The following is a 6163-nucleotide window of genomic DNA, read 5'->3' on the forward strand; positions in this document are numbered from 1 at the left end:
CGCACCTTTTGCCGGTATCATACACCCACCATATACCTTCCTCAAAACAGCCACCATACCTACCTATCATGGTATTTCCATAGCCATTCCGAGATATATTGCCATGCAACTTTCCACCGTTCCGTTTATTATGACACGCTCCATCATTGTCATATTGCTAGCATGATCATGTAGTTGACATCGTATTTGTGGCAAAGCCATCATTCATAATTCTTTCATACATGTCACTCTTGAATCATTGCATATCCCGGTACACCACCGGAGGCATACACATAGAGACATATTTTGTTCTAAGTATTGAGTTGTAATTGTTGAGTTGTAAAGTAAATAGAAGTGTGATGATCTTCATTTTTAGAGCATTGTTCCAAGTGAGGAAAGGATGACGTGGACTATGATTCCCCCACAAGTCGGGATGAGACTCCGGACGAAAAATAAAAAGAATTAAAAAAAGAGGCCATAAAAAGAAAATAAAAAGGCCCAAATAAAAAAATAAAAAAAGGAGAGAAAAAGAGAGAAGGGACAATGTTACTATCCTTTTACCACACTTGTGCCTCAAAGTAGAACCATGATCTTCATGATAGAGAGTCTCTCATTTTGTCACTTTCATATACTAGTGGGAATTTTTCATTATAGAACTTGGCTTGTATATTCCAATGATGGGCTTCCTCAAATTGCCCTAGGTCTTCGTGAGCAAGCAAGTTGGATGCACACCCACTTAGTTTCTTTTGTTGAGCTTTCATATACTTATAGCTCTAGTGCATCCGTTGCATGGCAATCCCTACTCCTCACATTGATATCTATTGATGGGCATCTCCATAGCCCGTTGATATGCCTAGTTGATGTGAGACTATCTTCTCCCTTTTTGTATTCTCCACAACCACCATATTCTATTCCACATATAGTGTTATGTCCATGGCTCACGCTCATGTATTGCGTGAAGATTGAAAAAGTTTGAAAATTCTAAAGTGTGAAACAATTGCTTGGCTGAAACCTGGGTTGTGCATGATTTAAGTATTTTGTGTGATGAAGATAGAGCATAGCCAGACTATATGATTTTGTAGGGATAGCTTTCTTTGGCCATGTTATTTTCAGAAGACATAATTGCCTTGTTAGTATGCTTGAAGTATTATTATTTTTATGTCAATACGAACTTTTTTCTTGAATCTTTCTAATCAGAATATTCATACCACAATTAAGAAGATTTACATTGAAATTATGCTAAGTAGCACTCCGCATCAAAAATTATCTTTTTTTATCATTTACCTACTCGAGGACGAGCAGGAATTAAGCTTGGGGATGCCTGATACGTCTCCAACGTATCTATAATTTTTTATTGCTCCATGCTATATTATCTACTGTTTTGGACTATATTGGGCTTTATTTTCCACTTTTATATTATTTTTGGGACTAACCTATTAACCGGAGGCCCAACCCAGAATTGCTATTGTTTGCCTATTTTAGTGTTTCGAAGAAACGAAATATCAAACAGAGATCAAACAGAATGAAACCTTCGGGAACGTGATTTTCTCACCGAACGTGATCCAGGAGACTTGGACCCTACTCCAAGGAAGCAAAGAGGCGGTCACGAGGGTGGGGAGCGCCCCCCCTAGGGCGCGCCCCTGCCTCGTGGGCCCCTCGGAGCTCCACCGACGTACTCCTTCATCCTACATATACCTACGTACCCTGAAACTATCAGATACGGAGCCAAAAACCTAATTCCACCGATGCAACTTTCTGTATCCGCGAGATCCCATCTTGGGGCCTGTTCCAAAGCTCCGCCGAAGAGGGTCGTCATCACGGAGGGCTTCTACATCATCATAGCCTCTCCGATGAAGTGTGAGTAGTTTACCTCAGACCTTCGGGTCCATAGTTATTAGCTAGATGGCTTCTTATCTCTTTTTGGATCTCAATACAATGTTCTCCCCCTCTCTCGTCGAGATCTATTCGATGTAATCTTCTTTTTGCGGTGTGTTTGTTCAGATCGATGAATTGTGGGTTTATGATCAAGTCTATCTATGAATAATATTGAATCTTCTCTGAATTCTTTTATGTATGATTGGTTATCTTTGCAAGTCTTTTCGAATTATCCGTTTGGTTTGGCCAACTAGATTGGTAGTTCTTGCAATGGGAGAAGTGCTTAGCTTTGGGTTCGATCTTGTGGTGTCCTTTCCCAGTGACAGAAGGGGCAGCAAGGCACGTATTGTATCGTTGCCATCGAGGATAACAAGATGAGGTTTATATCATATTGCATGAATTTATCTCTCTACATCATGTCATCTTGCTTAAGGCGTTACTCTGTTTTTACCTTAATACTCTAGATGCATGCTGGATAGCGGTCGATGAGTGGAGTAATAGTAGTAGATGCAGGCAGGAGTCGGTCTACTTGTCTCGGACGTGATGCCTATATACATGATCATACCTAGATATTCTCATAACTATGCTCAATTCTGTCAATTGCTCAACAGTAATTTGTTCACCCACCATAGAAATACTTATGCTCTTGAGAGAAGCCACTAGTGAAACCTATGGCCCCCGGGTCTATTCACATCATATCAATCTCCATCACTTTATTATTGTTTTGCTTTTTACTTTGCCTTTTATTTTACTTTGCATCTTTATACCCAAAATACCAAAAATATTATCTATCATATCTATCATATCTCACTTGCCGAGAAGGGATTGACAACCCCTAATCGCGTTGGTTGCGTTGAGCTATTGTTTTGTGTAGGTACGAGGGACTTGCGTGAAGCCTCCTACTGGATTGATACCTTGGTTCTCAAAAACTAAGGGAAATACTTACGCTACTCTGCTGCATCATCCTCTCCTCTTCAGGGAAATCCAACGCAAGCTCAAGAGGTAGCAGTGAGCTTCACATGGTACCAGCCAGAGCTTGGCGAAGCCGGCAAACCAGGAATCGTGAGCAAGGAGCTGAACATGCGGGCGTCCATCAGAAGCCACTGCTTCCGGAATCCCTTCACGACGGGCGAGAGCTTGAAGTCGATCCTCGAGCTAGCAGTCGCGGCCATGGCTTCGGAGGTCACGCACCCGGAGCGTTGACTAGCGTCCACCAGCCGGAGCACGAAGAAATGCCGAAACAAGGCCACAGAGGGAGTGACACCCACCATGGCCTCGCAAAGGAAGGCGAAGACGGCAAGGAGGATGACGGAGCGGGGATCCAGGTGCAACAGATGGATCTGGTAATGCGACGGCACAACATTGAAGAAGGGGGGGGGATGGAGGAATCAACCCAGCAAGAAGAGCATGAAGATGGATGGGAATCTCAGTGGCGCTCATCTCTCTGGTCCGCCAAGACGCAGGGCGGGCAGCCGTCGCCCCTCCCTCGTTGGAGCTGGCAGCGAGCGCATGGCGAACCTTGTCCGACCCTTCCTTATTGATCACCGTCAACTGCTCAAGGGCCGGCTCCAAGGCCGGCGGAGGACCTACCGGCGCGCGCGGCTTCACCTTCTTCCTCCTTGGCTTGAGAGCCATGGTGAATACCAGGAGAAAGCAAGGCGCCAGCACCAGATCTACAGATGCGGTGGCACGATTGGGGAGGAAGAAACAAGAGTTGGGCACGGTGCGTCACGAAGGGCAAGTTGCGCTGACAACGGGCGGCTACTGGGTCTACCGGATATCAAGGCGGCATGGGGAGGTGGATACGCCCACTTCCCATCAACCGCCACGTGTCTCCAGGGCCGCAGGCTGTTAGGGCCCGCCATGTACACCCACTTAGTTTCTTTTGTTGAGCTTTCATATATTTATAGCTCTAGTGCATCCGTTGCATGGCAATCCCTACTCCCCGCATTGACATCAATTGATGGGCATCTCCATTGCTCGTTGATTAGTCGCGTCAATGTGAGGCTTTCTCCTTTTTTGTCTTCTCCATACAACCTCCATCATCATACTTTATTCCACCCATAGTGCTATGTCCATGGCTCGCGCTCATATATTGCGTGAAAGTTGAAAAGGTTTGAAAAGGCTAAGTATGAAACAATTGCTTGGCTTGTCATCGGGGTTGTGCATGATGGGAGCATTTTGTGTGACGAAAATGAAGCATGGCCAAACTATATGATTTTGTAGGGATAAGCTTTCTTTGGCTATGTTATTTTGATAAGACATAATTGCTTGGTTAGCATGCTTGAAGTATTAGTATTATTTTTATGTCAATATTAAAATTTTGTCTTGAATCTTTTGGATCTAAACATTCATGCCACAATAAAGAGAATTACATTGAAAATTATGCTAGGTAGCATTCCACATCAAAAATTCTGTTTTTATCATTTACCTACTCGAGGACGAGCAGGAATTAAGCTTGGGGATGCTTGATACGTCTCCAACGTATCTATAATTTTTGATTGTTCCATGCTATTATATTATCCGTTTTGGATGTTTAATGGGTTTTAATATACTCCTTTATATTATTATTTTGGCACTAACCTATTAACTGAAAGCCCAGTGCAAATTGCTGTTTTTTTGCCTATTTCAGTGTTTTGCAGAAAAGGAATATCAAATGGAATCCAAATGGAACGAAACCTTCGGGGGGATTTTTCTTGGAACAAACGCAATCCAGGAGACTTGGAGTGGAAGTCAGAGACGCAACGAGGCGGCCACGAGGCAGGAGGGGCCGGGGGAGGCACGCCCCCACCCTCGTGGGCCCCTTGTAGCTCCACCGACCCACTTCTTTCGCCTATATATACTCTTATACCCTGAAAACATTCAACGGAGCCACGAAACGACTTTTCCACCATCGCAACCTTCTGTACCCGTGAGATCCCATCTTGGGGCCTTTTCCGGTGATCTGCCGGAGGGGGATTCGATCATGGAGGACTTCTACATCAACACCATAGCCTCTCCGATGATGTGTGAGTAGTTTACCACAGACCTTCGGGTCCATAGTTATTAGCTAGATGGCTTCTTCTCTCTCTTTGATTCTCAATACAAAGTTCTCCTCGGTGTTCTTGGAGATCTATCCGATGTAATACTCTTTTGCGGTGTGTTTGCCGAGATTCAATGAATTGTGGGTTTATGAACTTGATTATCTACGAATATTATTTGGTTCTTCTCTGAATTCTTATATGCATGATTTGATATCTTTGGAAGTCTCTTCGAATTATCGGTTTAGTTTGGCCTACTAGATTGATCTTTTTTGCAATGGGAGAAGTGCTTAGCTTTGGGTTCAATCTTGTGGTGATCGATCCCACTGACAGAAAGGGAACTGACACGTATTGTATTGTTGCCATCGAGGATAAAAAGATGGGGTTCATATCATATTGCTTGAGCTTATCCCTCTACATCATGTCATCTTGCTTAAAGTGTTACTTCGTTCTTATGAACTTAATACTCTAGATGCATGCTCAATAGCGGTCGATGTGTGGAGTAATAGTAGTAGATGCAGAATCGTTTTGGTCTACTTGACACGGACGTGATGCCTATATTCATGAGCATTGCCTTAGATATCATCATAACTATGCGCTTTTCTATCAATTGATCGGCAGTAATTTGTTCACCCATCGTAATACATGCTATCTTGAGAGAAGCAACTAGTGAAACCTTTGGCTCTACTTTACATCATATACGTTTCCAATCTACAATTCTAGTTTACTATTTACTTTGCAATCTTTATTTTCCAATCCATACAACAAAATGCCAAAAATATTTATCTTATTATCTTTATCAGATCTCACTTTTGCAAGTGGTCGTGAAGGGATTGACAACCCCTTTATCGCGTTGGTTGCAAGGTTCTTGATTGTTTGTGCAGGTACTAGGTGACTCGCGTGTAGTCTCCTACTGGATTGATACCTTGGTTCTCAGAAACTAAGGTAAATACTTACGCTACTTTGCTGCATCACCCTTTCCTCTTCAAGGGAAAACCAACGCATGCTCAAGAGGTAGCATGTGCTATCAAACATCACAACGTAACTGGGTGGTTATAAAGATGCTCTACAGGTGTCTCTGATGGTGTTTGTTGAGTTGGCATATATCAAGATTAGGATTTGTCACTCCGTGTATCAGAGAGGTATCTCTGGGCCCTCTCGGTAATGCTCATCACTATAAGCCTTGCAAGCAATGTGACTAATGAGTTAGTTGCAGGATGATGCATTACGGAACGAGTAAAGAGACTTGCTGGTAACGAGATTGAACTAGGTATGATGATACCGACGAT

Source organism: Triticum aestivum, chromosome 2B (assembly GCF_018294505.1).
Source record: "Triticum aestivum cultivar Chinese Spring chromosome 2B, IWGSC CS RefSeq v2.1, whole genome shotgun sequence".
NCBI lineage: Eukaryota > Viridiplantae > Streptophyta > Magnoliopsida > Poales > Poaceae > Triticum > Triticum aestivum.